The following is a 20,185-nucleotide window of genomic DNA, read 5'->3' on the forward strand; positions in this document are numbered from 1 at the left end:
ATTATCCCAGCACCACTTGCTGAGGAGACTGTCTTTTTCCAATTTTATATTCTTCCCACCCTTGTCAAAGATTAATTACCTGTAGGTGTCTGCGTTTATTTTTGGGCTCTGTATTCTGTTCCATTGATCCCTCTGTCATTTTTGTACCAGTACCACACTGTTTTGATTACTGTAACCTTGTAGTATTGTCTGAAGTCTGGAAGAGTTATGCCCCATGATCATCTCAATAGATGCAGAAAAAGCATTTGACAAAATTCAACATCCATTCATGATAAAAAAAACTCTTCCAAAGTGCGTATGGGGAGAACATATCTCAACATAATAAAAGCCATTTATGACAAACCCACAGCCAATGTAGACTCTATTCAAACTTCTTGTCCTGATAAACAAATTCAGCAAGGTAGCAGGATACAAGATTAACATTCAGAAATTGGTTGCACTGTTATGTCCTAACAAAGAAATATTAGAAAAGGAGTTCCCGTTGTGGCACAGCAGAAACAAATCCGACTAAGAACCATGTGGTTGCAGGTTCAATCCCTGGCCTTGCTCAGTGGGTTAAGGATCTGGCCTTGCTGTGAGCTGTGGTGTAGGTCCCAGACGCAGCTGCAGCTCGGATCTGGCATTGCTGTGGCTATGGCATAGGCCAACAGCTGTACCTCCTATTGGACCCCTAGCCTGGGAACCTCCATGTGCCTCGGGTGTGGCCCTAAAAAGCAAAAAAAAAAAAAAAAAAAAAAAAAAGAAGAAATATCAGAAAAGATATGTTTAAAAAAAAATGCCTTTTAAAATCGCACCCCCCCCCCAAAAAAAATACCTAGGAATAAACCTGACCAAGGAGGTGAAAGACATAACACTGAGAACTATAAAACATTAATAAAGGATATTAAAGAGAATTCAAAGAAATGGAAAGGTATCCTATGCTCTTGGATTAGAAATGGCCAAAAAGCAGTCTAAAGCAGTCTTCAGATTTAATGTGATTCCTTTCAATTTACCCATGACATTTTTCACAGAACTAGAATAATCCACAAATTTATATGGAACCATAAAAGACCCAGAATTGCCAAAGCAAACCTGTAATACATTCTTATTAATAAAAATATATATATAAATTTTTATATAAGTAACTAGATTAATCTTCCACAAAAGTATTCTTTATATCATTCTACTTAAAAAAAAAAAAAGATAACTGAGGTTGTTATGCATGCTCTGAAAGCTGAGGTGCGGATAGAAATTGACACAGTTGTATTACATTACTAGACCCCATATCTAGATCCCAGCTTTAAGAGTACCTTTCTCTTTTTCCTCAAGAGGTTGTGTGAAGTAACAAGTATAGAGAAAAATGTTAGAATATATGTACACAGTCATATCCCATTTATAGCACTTTACTGCACTCTGCAAATACTGTGCTTTTTACAAAATGAAGGTTTTGTAGCAGCCCTATGTCAAGCAAGTCTCTTGACCTCAATTTTCCAACATTTGCTCCCTTTGTGTCTGTGTCACATTTTAATAATTCTCAATATTTCAAACTTTGTCATTATTATATCTGTTATGGTGATCTGTGATCAATGATCTCTGGCATTACTACTGTGACTTGCTGAAGACTGAAACATTAGTTAATATGTTTTAGTAGTAAAGTATTTTTTTAGTTAAGGTATGTTCATTGTTTTGTAGGCATGCTATCCCTCACTTAATAGACTACAGTGTAGTGTAAACATACCTTTTATGCACACTGGGAAGCAAAAAAATGCATATGAGGGAGTTCCCTGGTGGCCTAGTGGTAAAGGATCTGGCCTTGTCACTGTTGTGGCACAAGTGTGATCCCTGGCCTAGAGACTTCTGTATGCTGCACAGCCAGAAAAAGTAAATTAAAAATTAAAACACAACTGTTAAAAAAAAAAAAATGAGAATTTCCCTCGTGGCTCAGCAGTTAATGAACCCGACTAGGATCCATGAGGATGTAGGTTCAATCCCTGGCCTCACTTAGTGAGTTAAGGATCTGCCGTTGCCATGAACCATGGTGTAGGTCACAGATGCGGCTTGGATCCCGCATTGCTGTGGCTGTGGTGTAGGCCGGCAGCTATAGCTCCAGTTCAACCCCTAGCCTGGGAACCTCCATATGCTGCAAGTGCGGCCCTAAAATAGAAAAAAAAAAATGTATGAGACTCACTTTATTGCACAAGTATTATTTCACCATATTACTGTAAAAGCCTTATTGTGATGGTCTATAACTGAACTCACAATATTTCCAAGGTGTGTCTGTATAAAAAATCAGGGCAATAGCATCAAGTTGGCTCACAAAAAATTCAAGAGCATCTTCCTTAAAGCAGTACATAAAACTTCTGTTTGTGAGATTACATCAGTGAAATTGCGTTATCACTATGGACCAAATCTGTAAGGCAAATTGTTGAAGGGGAGATTCGTTTTTACCTTCCTCTGTTACTATTAGAAGAAGAAAATGTACATAACTTTAGCAATAGAATCTTAAACTGCAGTATCTCTAACCAAAAATATCTTGTTCCTCCTGAAATCCAGGAATAAAGTAAACAAAGGTGAACCATAACAGTCAACAATGTTTGGGAAAATACTGTTCTGCGTTATAATGAACAACTGAAGATTTCACTTAAAATTTTGATAGTGAAAATTGGTAATAATTAGAAATTTGGATAGAATGTTAAATTTGTTCTTGTGTCCTCTATCTTTCACCTCTTTAATAAATTTATTTTTATGGTCAATGAAGAGTAGAATTACTCCTAAGCAGGGCAAAAATATTCTACCACGTGACTATAACATATAAAACAGATGTCAAGTACATATCTGAGAAATGAATCATTAATTTGGTGTTTTACCACATCTAAGATGATAAAACTATCCAACAGCTGGAGGTATAGGACCTCTGATGACATGCTTCGGCAACAGCAGAATTTGCCAGTGTGACAGACATAACCACCTTACTTCAGTTACTAACAGCAGGCTGATTGCTTTGTCCTTTTAATCTGTTCATCACCAAAAAGGGAGAAAAAATAATGAAAACTGTCTCAGATAGGGTTTTGGAGAAAAGTTCATCTAATATTATCAGGATGAAAGTTTATTAATTCTTCTAGTGAAGGAGGGGGAGGTAGTTGGTTAGTCATTTTTACTGAGATATTTCAAGTTTTTTAATTCTTTGTAGTATTTATTTGTAAGTAATATATGTCAGATTTCTGGACTATCTTTCAGTTCTCTTTTCTAATGTGAAGGATTGATGAAATATTCATTTATTTATTTATTTATTTAGTCTTTTTAGGGCCACATCTGTGGAATATGGAAGTTCCCAGGCTAGGGGGTTCGAATCAGAGCTGCAGCTGCCAGCCACAGCCATAGCAACACCAGACCTGAACCATGTCTACAACCTACACCACAGCTCACTGCAACACCAGACCCTTAACCCACTGGGTGAGGCCAGGGCTCAAACCCATATCCTCATGGATACTAGTTGGGTCCGTTACCACTGAGCCACAACAGGAACTCCTGGATTTATTAAAATATTCTTAATCCTAACACTGCAATTAATGTTTGACACTGTTATAATCTCTACTGACCAAAATATTAATCAAAGATTTTGAAAGTTGCCCTAAATCAATTTGAATAACAAAGCAATGCATTTCCCATTATCCACTTTATGTATCTGTCAGGTGATACCCACCCCCAGAAGGCTCTGTAAACCTCACTGTTGGAATGTCAGTTCTCGTTGTCATTTTTAATTATGATCTGTATGGCCTCTTTTCGAATGTAAATATTCTATATTTTTTTAGTCTATTTGTTTATTGAACAAATACATATTGACATCCTACACTCCTTTACAGGGTATAAAAATCAGTATCAGATAAAATCCTTGTCCTTGAGGACCTTAACATAAATTCATTCCTTTTATAGATTCGTTATTAGCCTGCCTACCAAAATTCATTTCTAAAGGCTTTATTTAGCTATGTGTGCAGCTGTCAGTTTTGCTAAATGAAGTTGGTGCTGTTTACTAAAAAAAGCCACATATATGTGGTGAAGTTATTTGCTTTTAAAAGGTAGTGTTTGTTATGTCATAGAAGCCCATTTTCTATAGTACAAAGTTGAATGTTGCAAATTATAGGGAAAGGGCCTTGAGTTTTTATTTAAGATACTACTTCAAAAAAATTTTTTTTTCTTTAGGGATAGGAGATTCAGGCAGCTAGAACAGAACATTAAAAAACAGGAGTATTATTCCCACACAATTCTGAATTTGACTGACTTCTTTTTTGTTGTTGTGTCGCTATCAGATAGATTTCCACGCAGGCTGAGGGAAAAGTAACCTAGTGATTTTTTTCAGGGCAGTAAGTAGCCTTACTAAGAATACTAGAAGGAAAAAATAAACCCAGAACCACAGGCCCCAGAAACCCTGAGGCATGAGCCTAGAAGCTAACCCAGGAGGTGGAACAAGAGGGCAAAGGAGTCGTGTCGAGAATCACAGAGATGAGACTGTGGATGGGAAGAATAGGAGAGGGACAGAGGAGCAGGGGAGACGTTGCCTGGAATGAAAGAAGATAGGCATGAACATTTAGAAAGGAAACAATCCCATGTAGTTATCCTTAGATAAAAGTAAAATGTAATATGAAATACTCCTTCAGTGCAACTAATAAGTAGTTCTTGAATACTCGCCTGGAAGGCCAAAGGAGCTAAGTTGCTGATACCCCAGCAGTTCTTAATGTTTTGGGGGTTTGTTTTGTTTTGTTTTACTGCCGGTGAGGGTGCTGGGTGAGGAGGGAAGCATGTATCCATCCTTCTGAGAATGCTGTCACCCAGGGACCACTCAAAGTAAGAATGGTTAACCTGGGGTTATAAGATAGGTTCCACCTGACTGGCCCCTTGTGCCATCCCTGTCTCAGCATGTGGACTCCAGGGGTGCTGAAGGCCATGATCAGTCATGGTTTTTCAGCCATTTCTGGCTGTTCTTTGCCTGCAGTGCCTGGTACCTCCTTTCCCACATAACTGCTACACGTCATGGCCTGCTGCCCACTTTTTCTCCATTTCCCCTCCCTTTGACTGTTTCACTTGTATCCATTTCCCTCTTTTCATTTTTAAAAGTTTTATTTAAGTATAGTTGATTCACAATGGTGTGATAATTTCTGCTATACAACAAAGTGATTCCATTTCCATTTCTCTCTTGGTCAGCTGTTCAGACAATATCCCAAAAAAAGCTTCCACACTGTTGATCATATAAAAGCCACTTGGTGAACTTAAGAATAAGTCGGTGCCATCACTTGTAAAGGATTCATTCCATGACAGTCAAGTTTAAGCAGGAATACTGTGCCATAACCCTGTTACATTACCCTATATTCCCTATTCTGGAATCCTCTTTCACCCTGGAACTCCCCTATGAAAACCACAGCATAGTAGACCAGCTCCCCTATTTTATCATTGAACACCTAGCCCCCCATCCTTCCAAACAGTCATATTTTACTTTTCAGGGAAGCTACTTGGTACAGTGTCTTGAATATTGGGCCCCTTTGTTATATGTTTGCCACAGATCTTTGAAGAATACTCAATAGGGTCTAAACATTAAGATTTAAATTATTCAAAAATTAAATAAATCTGACAACTTTCAAGTCATAGTAAAACATTATTTATTTACTTTGTCTTTCTTGCCTTCAATAATCTCACAGAGATGACAAGTCATGTTGCAGAAAAGAACAGTAATAATATGGGACAAATCATGATGGAAAAGAATATAGAAAAGAATATATAGACGTATGTGTGTGTATAACTGAGTCACTTTGCTATAGAGCAGGAATTAGCACAACACTGTACATCACTGGAGTTCCCGTCGAGGCACAGCGGTTAACGAATCCGACTAGGAACCATGAGGTTGCCGGTTCGATCCCTGGCCTTGCTCAGTGGGTTAACGATCCGGCGTTGCCGTGAGCTGTGGTGTAGGTTGCAGAGGAGGCTCAGATCCTGTGTTGCTGTGGCTCTGGTGTAGGCTGGTGGCTACAGCTCCGATTCAACCCCTAGCCTGGGAAGCTCCATATGCTGTTGGAGCGGCCCAAGAAATGGCAAAAGACAAAAACAAAACAAAAAAAAACAAAAAAAACTGTACTACACATCACTATATTTTTATTTAAAAATTGTATTTAAAAGAACAGTATTAATAGTGAATATCACATTTCTTTCTGCTAAAAACACTTCACATGAATGTTCATTGTACCAGAACTTGATCTGAAAAAGCTGTTGAATCCCTGTTATCACTAGATTTTCTGTCTAAAGTCAAACTGTTGAGATCTAGAATTCATATAAATTTCTTTATCCTCTTCGCTTTTTTTTTCAGTTATTTTCAAAAAACTCTTTGGAATGTGTTTGTTTTGGTTTGTCCTATTTTCTTCCCCCTTATAACTTCTTTACTTAACTATTAGAATTGCCTCAACTATGAGCACTTAAGTTCCTCTGAACTTGTCTCAGTTTCTTTATTTGTAAAATGAGACTAATAGTGCTACCTACCTCACAGGTTGATTATGAAGATCAAATTATGTAATCAGTGAAAATCAACTAGAACAGTGCCTAACATTTGAGCAGGATGTAATTGTTAGCCATTTTTGGTTTTCAGTGAGTGGGGCGGGGGGAGTTGGCTGAGGCTGCAGAGGTTCCCGGGCTTAGATCTGTGCCACAGCAGTGACAACGCTGGATCCTTAACCCACTGAGCCACCAGGGAACTCCCTGATAGCCATTTTTTAATATTTTATTCTTCATAGCTGTAGTTATCGTTCTGTGATATCCATGCCTTCATCTTTAACTTCATAATATAAACATAGGGAACCAGTGCCATCACTCTCCCCAATACACACACAAACTTTGGATACTTTTTTTTTTTTTGGTCTTTTTAGGGTCACACCCATAGCATATGGAAGTTCCCAAGCTGGGGATCAAATCGCAGCCACAGCCGCCAGCCTATATGACAGCTCATGGCAACGCTGGATCCCTGACCCACTGAGGGAGACCAGATATCAAACCCACCTCCTCATGGATACTAGTCAGATTCATTTCCACTGCGCCATGACAGGAACTCCCGAAAGTTTGGATACTTCTGTGGTATTCCTGAACACTGCTGCTTCCGAAGGATGTCTCATGTAGCCTTCACTGAGAGTATGGGCATTCAGCCAGCTCTATAATTGCTGTTAATTTACTGTATCATTAACAGAATTAGTCATTGTTGCATTTTAGACTGTGTTAAAATATAGTTTCCTTCCACACTGTTGTGGGCTATATGAAAAATAAAATTGTCACTTTCAGCTAGCAATGATGAATACTTTGTATTGTGTTATATGTATGTTAAATTATTAATCTCTTAAATAACTGCCACTTCAAATGTCTACAAATAGGAAATTTATTGCTTCTTTCCCAAAGGATAAAAGAAGTCTGTGTAATATTTCCATTTACATTTAGCAAATCTGTACTGTGCTACATCTTATAGAATTGCCTTTGGTAATATGAGACCTATAAAAATATAAACAAAATGAAAAGGAGGACATTCTCCTTATGTTTATGTTTATGTCACTGACTTTAATTTAACAGCAACTGTCATATGGTCAGTCATTTATTTTACATGTTACATGGACTCCATTAAGGATCTCAGCTGTTATGCTTCGTAATTAGTTGTTGTTATGTACAAGACACTTTTGCAGTTATAAAACAGAAATGAATCATCTTGCCTTGGAAATGTAGGTTCATTGGACATCTGTTAAATTATGTCTTATCTGTGCAGTACTAATTAATAAATAAGAGTTGTTGGGCCAACATCAACCTACATCATGGTTTTAAGTTCGGTGTTCAGGAGAAGCTGTTCTATTGTCTGATTTGGGAGGGAGAGGTGATGCCTCTTGTGGGAATAGTAAACTCAGAGAGCTCTGGGTTCTGGTTTTGATGGACCCTCAGGCACTGATTGAGCACCTATGGAATATGTGCTCATTGAATTAAAACAGTGGGGATGCATAGGTGATATTTTGTGCACATATTTATGTTTAGATATCAAAGCATCTTCATTTTTCTCTCAACTGTTTCACATCCAGCAGTTTTTAAATCCATGTGTGACGGTATCACTGGAAAATTTGTGCAAGATGTGAAAACCCATTTGTAGAAAACTCATGCAGTCAGCTTTTTAAAAATCTCTTAATTGTTGGAGTTCCCGTCGTGGCGCAGTGGTTAACGAATCCGACTAGGAACCATGAGGTTGCGGGTTCGGTCCCTGCCCTTGCTCAGTGGGTTAATGTTCCGGCGTTGCCATGAGCTGTGGTGTAGGTTGCAGAGGAGGCTCAGATCTGGCGTTGCTGTCGCTCTGGCATAGGCCGGCGGCTACAGCTCCAATTCAACCCCTAGCCTGGGAACCTCCATGTGCCGCGGGAGCGGCCCAAGAAATGGCAAAAAGCCAAAAAAAAAAAAAAAAAGAAAACCTCTTAATTGTTTTAAAGTACTGGGGTTTTTTTTGTAGTTTTTTATTGAAGTATAGTTGTTTTACAATGTTGTGTTAATTTCAAATGTACAGCAAAGTGATTCAATTATACATATATATAAATATTTATTGTATATATTTTTTACATTCTCTTCTTTTATAGGTTATTATAAGGTATTGAATATAGTTCCCTGTGCTATACAGTAGGTCCTTGTTGGTTATTTGTTTTATACACAGTAATGTGTGTATTTTAATCCCAAACTCCTAATTTGCCCCCCACCCCACCCCCTTTGGTAATCATAATTTTTTTTTTGGTCTTTTGTCTTTTTAGGGCTGCACCCAACAGCATATGGAGGTTCCCAGGCTAGGGGTCAAATCGGAGCTATAGCTGCCAGCCTACACCAGAGCCACAGCAACGCCAGATCTGAGCCTCCTCTGCGATTTACACCATAGCTCACCACAACGCCGGATCCTTGACCTACAGAGTGAGGCCAGGGATCGAACCTGCAACCCCATGGTTCCTAGTCAGATTCATTTCCACTGCACCACAACGGAAACTCCCATAATGTATTTTTTTTTCTTTAATGGCCTTTAAAAGGCTGTTAAAATCAAATGGTAGAGCTGTCCTCTTGGGAATGTTCTACTCCTAGAGCTTTTTGAAATTTCTATACTTTCTTTTTTTTTTTTTCAACTGATTTGAGGAAGGAGCCCTCTTTATGTATGCCAAACAAGAGTTGGTTAAGGAGTTCCCTGGTGGCCTAGCTGGTTAAGGACCCAGCATTGCCACTGTTGTTGCACAGGTTTAGTACCTGGCCACAGAACTTCTGCATGCCACAGGCATGGCCAAAAAAAATTTGTTGAGCTGGTTTCAGGCTACTTTGTCTTTACCAGCTAGTATCCTATAAAAAATAAATTAATTGAGACACTATCTAAATATAAAAGATTTGTATAGAGATTTCAATGTAGGTTGACCCTTCCTAAGGGATTTTATTGCCTTATATTTTGGCATATATAATACAATCTGGTCTCAAACTAGTGTTGTCCTTGGAGACCATGAGGAAGCAAAATACTCCACCATCCAGGGTATGTGGGATTTCTACAGAAAAATAACAAGTGTACACTGAGGGTGAACTCACACCTGAAGATTCCAGTCTGTACTATAATACAGTCCTATCATAAAGGAGAATCTGCTGATGATTACTAAAACTTGAGGCAGTAGAACAAGTCAAAAGAGACAGGATACTTGTTTTAGGAGTGCTCGATAGAAAAGAAAGCACAGTGAAAGTCACTCATAGAAAAGAACACACAAATTTGAAAAACCAGATTGAGCCTTAGTCATTATGGGCATGTGCCTGAAATATTCTATACAAAGTGAATTTTTATAATAAGGAGTCTAATTATTGGTCCCTAATCAAGTCCTTCCAAGTACCATGCCTTGCAGGAGGTGGGAGTAATCCCTTGCTGTGTGGTTGGTGAGGGCCCTGGAAATTGAGTAACGTGCTCCCATCTTCCAAGAGATTTGCTGCTCAGGATAGGGGAGATTTTCTAGTTACATATTTTTCTACATCTATATTTCAAAGGAACTGAGAAACATTTCAAATTTCAATGTCTATGCTATAAAGTTTTTTATTTTTAATCATTTAAATTGAACTTGAAAGCTTTCAAAAAGTTGCTCTGGCCTGCAGCCAAATGGAGCATGCTAGGTGGTCTCAGTCACAGCAGGGTGGGATCCTCTTCAGGCATCATGGTTTCTAGGTAATGTTTAATTTTAATTCCCTTACTGCCAGTTTTTCAAGATGAGATGTATTTCCTTTATTTATTTATTTATTTTTTTTTTAATTTGGGGAGGGTTTTCGTAGTGTTTGGCTGATGTCTGTTTCCTCTTGTGTCTTTAAGATTTGTGATTCCTCTCAATTAAAATGTGTTTTCCCAGTTTTTATTTTGTTGCTACTACTTTAAAATAATCTTAGGATGTGTTAGTTGTTGGGATAGTGCTCTTGAGTCGGTTTTAACAAAAGAGCGCTTGAAATCTCAAGGAAGCTGGTAGTACTGACATTTTAAAATATGCACTAACAACCTGTTCCAATAAACAGTTTTGCAGGGAGCGTATGGCCAAGATCCACTAGAATGATGGTAACTCGGCTATTTTTGGACCTTTGTTACATGATTCACTGGTTTATGGCACAGGGGCTCCAAATATTTCCTCTCTGGGTCTCCATGGAAAACTATGTTTAAGAGGAATGTATTTCTCACTGACCTCATGCTTCCTGAGTAAAATCACCGTGCCATTTATCTCCTGATCAAAATAGTTTTGAAAAATGGAAGTTATGCTCAGAAGTAGAGGTTATTACTGAAATCTTATTTGAATTGATCTTTTTTACTGTCATTATCAGCTTTCCAGCTTTGAGGTGTTTATTTGCTTTAAAACGTTTTTCTAAATTGTACATAGAAGCAGTTTGTCAGAAATATTTTTTGAGATGTTTTCTTCTCTCTCTCTCTGTCCTTGTGCCCTGCATCATCTTTCTACCCATACAGAACAGCTTTCTATCAGTGTGAGGAATGTTGTCTGTGTTCTAGAGCAAGGGAGTGGGATAAAGAACGCATGTTTAAAATCCAGGTAATGGGGAGTTCCTATCATGGTGCAGCAGAAACGAATCCAACTAGTATCTATGAGGATACAGGTTCGATCCCTGGCTTCACTCAGTGGGTCAGGAATCCAGCACTGCCGTGAGCTGTGGTGTAGGTCACAGACACAGCTTGGATCTGGCGTTGTGGCTGTGGTGTAGGCTGGCAGCTGAGCTCCGATTCAGCCCCTAGCCTGTGAACTTCCATATGCCATGGCTGCGGCCCTAAAAAGCAAAAAATAAATAAATAATTAAAATAAAATCCAGATGATGGGGGAGTTGTTCAGGAGCACGCACCTCCTGCTAGGATGATCTTGCAGGACCAGGAGAGTGAAGAAGGGAAAGGGCCTCAGGCTGCCTGAACCCCCGCCAGGGGCCAGGCCTGGTACTGGAACTACCTTGTACTGCAGTCATCACGGCCACTGCAGGGAGCTATTGTTTCCCCCATTTTGCACGTGAGGAAGTTGAATCCCAGAGATACTGGGTTGACCTGTCTGAGGTCAGGATTCCAACCCAAGTCCAGATAACTCCCCAAGCCATGTACTCTTGGAACTAGAACAGGCCTTAGAAATAATCTAGTTTAAGTTTCTCACTTTGTCAGGAAGTAGAGGCTCAGAGTAGCAAGTGACTTACCCTCGATTATTTATTACTCAGTAGTGTTCTTTCGTGCAGTAGTCAACACAGAATTTTCTTAACTCTAAGATTATTTTTTATGAGCCCCAGTCTCCTCATCTTTACTTTTTTTGTTTAACCTAAGATTCTATTTTTTAATATACAGTTTTTAGAGTTACACTCCATTTAGTGCTATTAAGTATATTGGCAAAATTCCCCATGTTGTGCAATACATCCTTGAGCCTATCTTCTTTTTTCTTTTTTCTTTTCTTTTCTTTTTTTTTTTTAAATTACCAAACCCTCAACCTATGAAAGTTTCCCAGGCCAGGGACTGAATCTGAGTGACAGCTGCAACAACATTAGGTCCTTAACCTGCTGTGTTGGACCTGGGATCGAACCTGTGCCTCTGCAGTGACCCAAGCCCCTGCAGTTGGAATCTTAACCCACTGCGCCACAGTGGGAACTCTTCCTTGAGCCTATCTTACACCCAGTAGTTTGCCCCCCTCCCCCAAGGTGCCCTTCCCTGCCTTATCCACTGGTAACCACTAGTTTGTTCTCTATAGAGGTGATTGCATGAAGTATGGAAATAGCAGAGCTACATTTTAAAGTACCATTTAAGACAAAGTAAGAAGGCAACTGGAAAATATGTATATATACATGTCGTATCTGTTTCATAATGATGCTGCAACAAATTAACACAAACTCGGTGGCTTAAAACAATATCAATTTTTTGTCTTATGGTTCTAGAAGTCAGAAAACTAAAATTAAGTTGTCAGCAGGGCTGCATTCTCTCTGGAGGTTTGGAGGGAGATCTGTTCCTTGCTTTTTCCAGCTTCTAGAGGCCGACTGTGTCCCCTAGCCCAAGGCCTCTTCCCTCATATCACTCCGACACCTTGCTCCATCATCACATCCCCTACGGATCCTTCTGCCTCCCACCTCTTAGGCCCTTGTGATTAAATCAAGCCCAGCAGACAATCCAGGATAATCACCCCTTCTCAGGGTCTTTAATTTAATCACACCTGCAGAGGCCCTTGCACTAGTAAAGTAACGTACTCACAGGTTCCAAGGATTAGCATATGGACGTCTTTGCAGGGATTGTTTAATTCTGTCCAACACACACGCACACACTGTCCCGTGTAAGTATTTATATATCACATATAAATTAAAGTCCTCATCCACAATCATCTGGGAATTAGCCATTCTAGATTAATAAATTTTCCTATCACTATATCAAAATCGTGTTTTTAAAATTTCCTTAATGTATAGAAAATATTCCGACATGGACTGCCTTCCATGCTTTTGGAAACAGAACTCTAATTTTACCTCTCCTTGAGATATGGTATCATTGTAAACATCAGTATTGAGCTGGGCTTCAAATACAGCAAGAAATGCAAGTGCAGGTGTTATGTTGTGTAATACTCAGAACTCAGTAGAGGTGGAATTTTCTTTATGGTCAGTTTTTATCATTTGTTTCTTTGTCAGGAGGGTGCAGTGAGGGATGTCCTGCTGCCCAGCCCCCTGAGCATGATAACATGATGGCTTTCTGGGAAATTGAGTCAGAAATCGGTGCAGTCTTCTGCAGGGTGAGGTCAGGAGACCCTGGGTGCTTTCTCAACCCCTAAAAATCTCCTTCTAACATTTACAAATCCTGTGATAGTTGTCAATATTCAAAACATCTTTTTCTTTTTCTGCATCACAGTGTGTCTAAGAACAGCATACCATTTCTTATCAGTTTGTCTGTGTATCCTTTTCTCTCCTTTCCCCTGGGTGTGTTGACAGGGTCTGGGAGGGACTGCTGACTGTTTCAAGAGCTTTTAATGGAGTTCCCATTGTGGTGCAGTGGAAACAAATCCAACTAGTAACCATGAGTTTCAGGTTCGATCCCAGGCTTCGCTCAGTGGGGTAAGGATCCGGCATTGCCGTGAGCTCTGGTGTAGGTCACAGATGCAGCTCAGATCCTGCATTGCTGTGGCTGTGGTGTAGACCAGCAGCTGTAGCTCAGACTCAGCTCCTAGCCTGGGAATCTCCATATGCTGCAGGAGCAGCCCTAAAAAGCAAAAAAAAAAAAAAAAAGAGCTTTTATCACCAATTTTCTTGCCTTGATTGGAGACAGTGTTGCTGATGTGACCAGGCCACACATTTTGAAAGTTCTCTTTGGTACATAAATCACCAAAAAAAGGTTTATGTTGGAGGACCTGCAACATATTTAGTGCTTACTAACTAATTATTATTTTTTTCCTGATTGATTGTTTAACTGTATGACATTTCTGCTGAAGTTATACCTTAATCTGTAGGACAATTTAATAAAGTAACCTTATGGGGCAGAAAGATATTAAAAATCTCTCCTGCTCCCTCAGGACATTCTCCACAGTTTCCAGCTTTCATTGTTCTATGAGTTTGGATTCTGAAATGCTCCTTTATCTAAATAACAGTAAAGTGGTGTAGCAACCCCTCAGAGAGATGCCTAACTATTTAAGCACTAGCCTATGATGTATTATTAGCACTTCTTTTGCAAACAGAGGGCTCTTTCAGTGTGCCAAGCACTGCGTTGGAAATCCACTGAAAGAAAAATCTTTCACAGGTAATTCTCAGTTTGAAGAGGCGGTCCCATGGCAAATGTGGCAAGAAGTAGAAGTACAGTGAGGTCGAAGAGGTCATGGCTTTGGGATGTGTGACACTTCCTAAAATTCTGGGATCCAGGAGTGTATTTTAGCTTCCAGAGGATGTATCTGTGGGAGTCTATAGCATTAGCACCTGTTATAACAATCAGCCTGCCTATTTAATTCAGTGTGGTTTATTCACGAACACCCATGAGGACAGAAGCTGACAAACATCTCCAAGGTAGATCTTTGTACCAGTATTATAAAACAAAGTGTAAAACTCTCTCAGTCTGAGACATCCACAAGACTTTTTGCAAACTCATTCTTTATTTTTCATCCAACTACACTTTTAATAGTTGTCCTCTTAAAACATTAGAATCAACAGTAAAAAATCTGATTAGAAAATGGACAAAAGACATGAACATCCTCTCTCATAAAGAGAGTATGCAGATAACACATGATCACATGGAGAAGTGTTCAGCATGATTAACAACAGCATGATGCAGATTAAAGCTTCAATGAGGTATCAATATGCCCTATCAGAATGGCTGCAATAATGCATATTGATAACACTAAATGCCAGCAAATATGCAGAGAAATTGGATCATAGTGCTGGTGTGAATGTAAAATGGTTCAGCTGCTCTAGAAAGAAGTATGGCAGTTCTTTTAAAGCTAAGTAGGACCTTACCATACAACTCAACAATTGACACTCCTGGATTTTTTTTTTTTTTTTGGTCTTTTTGCCATTTCTTGAGCCACTCCCGTGGCATATGGAGGTTCCCAGGCTAGGAGTCCAATTGGAGCTGTAGCCGCCGGCCTACACCAGAGCCACAGCAACGAGGGATCTGAGCTGCGTCTGTGACCTGCACCACAGCTCATGGCAACCCTGGATCCTTAACCCACTGAGCAAGGGCAGGGATCAAACCCGCAACCTCATGATTCCCAGTTGGATTCATTAACCACTGAGCCACGATGGGAACTCTGCACTCCTGGATAAAGAAAAACTTACAGAGAAAGAAAAACTTACATTCACACAACACATAGATGTTCATACCCACTTAATTTGTAATAGCTAAAAACAGAAAACAACCATTTGTCCTTCAATGGGTAGATGGTCAAATAAACTGGTAAATCCATATCATGAAATGCTGCTCAACAATAAAAACAACAAACTCCAGATACAGGCAGCACCCTCAAAGATTCACAAGAGAATTATGCAGAGGGAAAAAATCTAATTTCAGAAAGTTATATCCTGTGTTATTTCATTTAAATAGCATTCTGGGGAGTTCCCATTGTGGCTCAGCGATAACAAACCCAACTGGTATCCATGAGGATGCCAGTTCCATCCCTGGCCTCGCTCACTGGGCTAAGGATCCAGCATTGCCATGAGCTGTGGTGTAGGTCACAGACATGGCTTGGATCTGGCGTGACTGGCTGTGGTGTAGGCCGGCAGCTGCAGCTCCAATTCCACCTCTAGCCTGGAAACTTCCGTGTGCCACAGGTACAGCCCTAAAAAAACAAAAATAAATAAATAACATTCTTAAAATGACAGTGAGATAAGGAACAGAGCTGTGGTTGTTGAGAATTAAGGGAGAAAAGGGGAAAGTGACTGTAGCAGTTGAAGGATAAGCACAAAGGATGCTGGTGATAGGCTGTTCTTTGTCTGACTGTGGTAGTCCCACAAGTCCATACATGATACAGTTGCATAGAAACACATATTTCCATGAGTGCATGTGACACTGGTGACATATGGGAAAGGCCAGTGGAGTGTATGGATGTCAGCTTCCTGTGAGATTGTGCTGTTGTTATGCAGGTTACCTTTAGGGAGCTGGGGGGAGGATTTTTGTGATATGACTATATTACTTCTTACAACCTCATGTGAATCTGTAATTATCTCAAAATTTTAAAAATTTTTGAAAAAACAGAGGTATTGAGGCTGAGTAGGAGAGCATGGACTTTTGGATCAGCAAAGTTGTGTTCGGATTTCAGCTTTACCACCTAACCAGGTGTGTGAACCAGTTCTGTAAACCTCTCTGTGCCTGTTTCTTTACTTTTTCTTTAACCACACTAAGTTTAGTGAATATTCATCACATCATATAGATCCAAAATTAAAGAAATAGGAAAAAAATTTTTTCTTGTGCTGAGAACCCTTAGGATTAATTTCTTAACTTTCATATGTAACATCTAGCAGTGTTCATTATATTTATCATGTTGTACATTACATCGCTAATACTTATTTATCTTATAACTGAAAGTGTGTGTCTTTTGACTGCCTTCATCTAACTCCCATTCCACCCACAAATCTGACCCGTTTTTTACTTTGAGTTTGTTTTTAAAGTATAATGACCTGCATACACTATGTTAGTTCCTAATTCCCAGCATAGTGATTTGATGTTTCTATATGTTTCAAAATGAGCACCACAATAAGTCTAGTTTTAATATGTCACCATACAAAAACATTACATTATTGACTATATTCCCCATACTGTACATTTCATACCTGCAACTCATTTATTTTGTAACTTCAAGTTTCTCTCTTAATCTCCCTCACCTATTTCTCTCTCTTCCCACCCACTCTCCCATCTGGCGACCACCTATTTGTTCTCTGTATCTGTGACTGTTTCTTTTTATTTAAGATTGTTCATTTGTTTTTTTAGATTCCACATATAAGTGAAATCATACAATACTTGTCTTTCTCTGTCTGACATATTTCACTTAGTATAATATCCTCTAGGTCCATCCATGTTGTTGCAAATGGTAGGATTTCGTTCTTTTTTATGGCTGAGTAGTATTTCATTGTGTGTATGTGTGTGTGTGTGTGTATATACAGTACATCTTTATCCATTCACTTGTCAGTGGGCACTTAACGTTGCTTCCATGTCTTTTTTTTTTTTGTCTTTTTGCTATTTCTAGGACCGCTCCCTTGGCACATGGAGGTTCCCAGGCTAGGGGTCGAATCGGAGCCATAGCCACCAGCCTACGCCAGAGCCACAGCAATGCGGGATCCGAGCCACATCTGCAACCTACACCACAGCTCATGGCAACGCCGGATCGTCAACCCACTGAGCAAGGGCAGGGACCGAACCCGCAACCTCATGGTTCCTAGTCGGATTTGCTAACCACTGCGCCATGACGGGAACTCCCCCATGTCTTGGCTGTTATAAATAATGCTGCCATGAACGCAGTGATGCATATATCTTTTCAAATTAGTGTTTTCATCTTATTCAGATAAATACCCAGGAGTAGAATTGCTGGATCATATGATAGGAATGTAAATTTGTGCAGCAACAGTTGCACAGAAATATTATGGTCCAGAGAAATATTATGGTGAATCCTTAGTTTTTTGGGGTTTTTTTTTTTTTGTCTTTTTAGGGCTGCACCCATGGCCCTTGGAGGTTCCCAGGTTAAGGGTCCAATCGAAGCTGTAGCCACCAGCCTACACCACAGCCACAGCAACACGCAGGATCCAAGCCACTTCTGCAACCTACACCACAGCTCATGGCAACACCGGATCCTTTAACCCACTGAGCCAGGCCAGAGATCAAACCCATGTCCTCATGGATGCTAGTCAGGTTCATTAACCACTGAGCCACAATGGGAACTCCCCTTAGTTTCTTTATTTAAATATTTTTTCTAGTTTTATTGTGATGTAATTAACGTATAACATTATATTAATTTTAGGTGTGAAACATAATAGTTTGATATATGTAAATATTGTGAAATAAGTACCACAATGTTTAGTTAGTATCACTTCACATAGTTTTGTTTCGTTTCTTTTTTTTTTTTTTTTCATCTTTTGAGGGCCACACCCACAGCATATGGAGGTTCCCAGGCTAGGGTTCAAATCAGAGCTTCAGCTCCCAGCCACAGCCACAGCCACAGCCACAGCCACAGCAACACCAGATCCAAGCCGCACCTGCAACCTGCACCACAGCTCGTGGCAACACCAGATCCTTAACCCACTGAGCGAGGCCAGGGATCAAATCCGCATCCTCATCGATCCTAGTCAGGTTCATTACTGCTGAGCCACAAAGGGAACTCCATTTTCTTTATTTTTAGAGTGAGTACAATAACAATACTTCCCTCCCTGAGTTGTTTTGCTGATTAACTGGCTCAGGGTAGTCAATCAATATCTGACAGGCATTTAAAATATTGTTATTATGTATAAAAGCCACTCATCATTTACATCAGATCATAAAAATATTTTGTCTTTTCTTCTAGCACTTAAAGGGCTAGGTACTTTCATTTCTCTGCAGAATCTTAATATCGCTAGGTATTCTGTATTTCCTTAACTTCTGCCCATTTCTTTGTTTTCTATTCTTTTTTCTTCCTTGGTTGGACACTTAGCTCATTAATGTCTTTCATCCTTTTTAATAGATGCATTGGAAGCTATAGATTTCTCTTTTATAAGTGTTTTAGCCAAATCACAGATTTTGGTATTGGCAGCCAACATTTTCATTGTCACTCAATTGTAAATATAATTGATTTTTTTCCTTAATTCAAGAATTATTTGAAAATGTGATTTTTCACTTTACAAACATATGATAGGGGATCTTTAATGGTCTTAATAATTTTTGAAGTAAGTTAAGCTTCTTTTGTGGCTTAGCATGTGACCAGCTTTTATAAGTATTTCTTATGTGCTTGGGAAAAAAAATATGTATTCTTTGTTGAGTGTGGAATTTCATGCTCATTCAGTACCTTGATTTTTGTTAATTTGGCTTTTCATATTTTCAGTATCCTTGTTTTGGCCTGGTTGACCAAATCTGCTGCAGTGAAAATATCCCTCTCTGATTGTAGATGTGTCATTTTCTTCTTATAATTTTGCCAACTTTTACTTTTTATACTTCTGGCTATTTATTTGGTCTAACACATTCAGAATTGTTGTACTTTCCTGATGAATTATTCATTTCATCATAATACAGTTACCCTCTGTATTCATTTTTGCATTAAATACTCTTGGCCTTAAATGTATGTTTGATCTGATAGTAATATAGTCATTTAAGGTCTTTTGTGTTTAGTATTTCCTTAGTGTATGTGCCCAGGATTTAGAATTCTCAGGGGAAGCTCTTCTCCCAACTCCAGTGCCCAGAGTTTCTCTGGCAAGTTTCCTGGCTCTCTCTCCCACAAGGCATTATCTTTTCAGATCCAGCCATTCACTAAAAGACTAGCTTCTCAGGTGTCCTAATTTATGTAAGGGGTCTTCATTCCAACCCTTTGCCACACACAGACCTAAGGTTTCATCCTTTTTTTCCATGAAGGCATAAAAAACCAAGCCCCACTCTTGGCAACTTTACTGTCAGCTCATGTACTTGCTGTCATTTTGGTTTTCAGTTCTGGCCTCTGGGAATGCCTTGCAAATTCAGCTATGCATTTTAAAGAATGTTAGTTATATTTTCTTTAACAATTTTGGGTGTTTGGGTTGTGAGTGGTAGGAGGTATGTGGAGGTTATCTAGTCTGGCAGATTGCTAAAAATGTAGTTCCCATTTGGAGTGCTCATCTAGCCTGAGAATGGTATCCTGTTGTTGAGCAATTGTAGAAGACTTGATCTATCCTTTCTGACCTTGACATCATATGAATTAAGCAAGTCTGACATTTGAGTGGATGCCAGAGGATGCCTTGGTGGCATGGTGACACTTAGAAAGATCTGTCGTTGTTTGTGTTTCTAGGCTCAGGGTCATTTTGAACTTAGGCTTCCAGAAGGACTGCTCTTTAGAACACCAGATTTATGTATATATTTCAACTTATAAATCGGATAACATTTATAAACATGATTATTAATAAATAGCATTAAAATCTTGTTGCTTACACGAGACTTTTATAAAACAATTGTTTATAAAACAATTTTATCAGAGTTATAAAACTGGTTTGGACCTAGCTTTTTCAATCAAAGTTCTTTAAAAGT

The 20,185-nt window shown here is 39.2% G+C and overlaps 1 protein-coding gene across 2 annotated transcripts in view; it reads left to right on the forward strand.

Annotated features, from left to right (window-relative positions):
- The window catches only part of UBE2E2 (ubiquitin conjugating enzyme E2 E2), a 381,267-nt gene that overhangs the window by 312,263 nt on the left and 48,819 nt on the right, over positions 1-20,185 (forward strand). The gene's annotated exons all lie outside the window — the stretch shown is intronic.

The sequence above is a fragment of the Phacochoerus africanus genome, chromosome 1 (genome assembly GCF_016906955.1).
Source record: "Phacochoerus africanus isolate WHEZ1 chromosome 1, ROS_Pafr_v1, whole genome shotgun sequence".
Taxonomy (NCBI): Eukaryota; Metazoa; Chordata; class Mammalia; order Artiodactyla; family Suidae; genus Phacochoerus; species Phacochoerus africanus.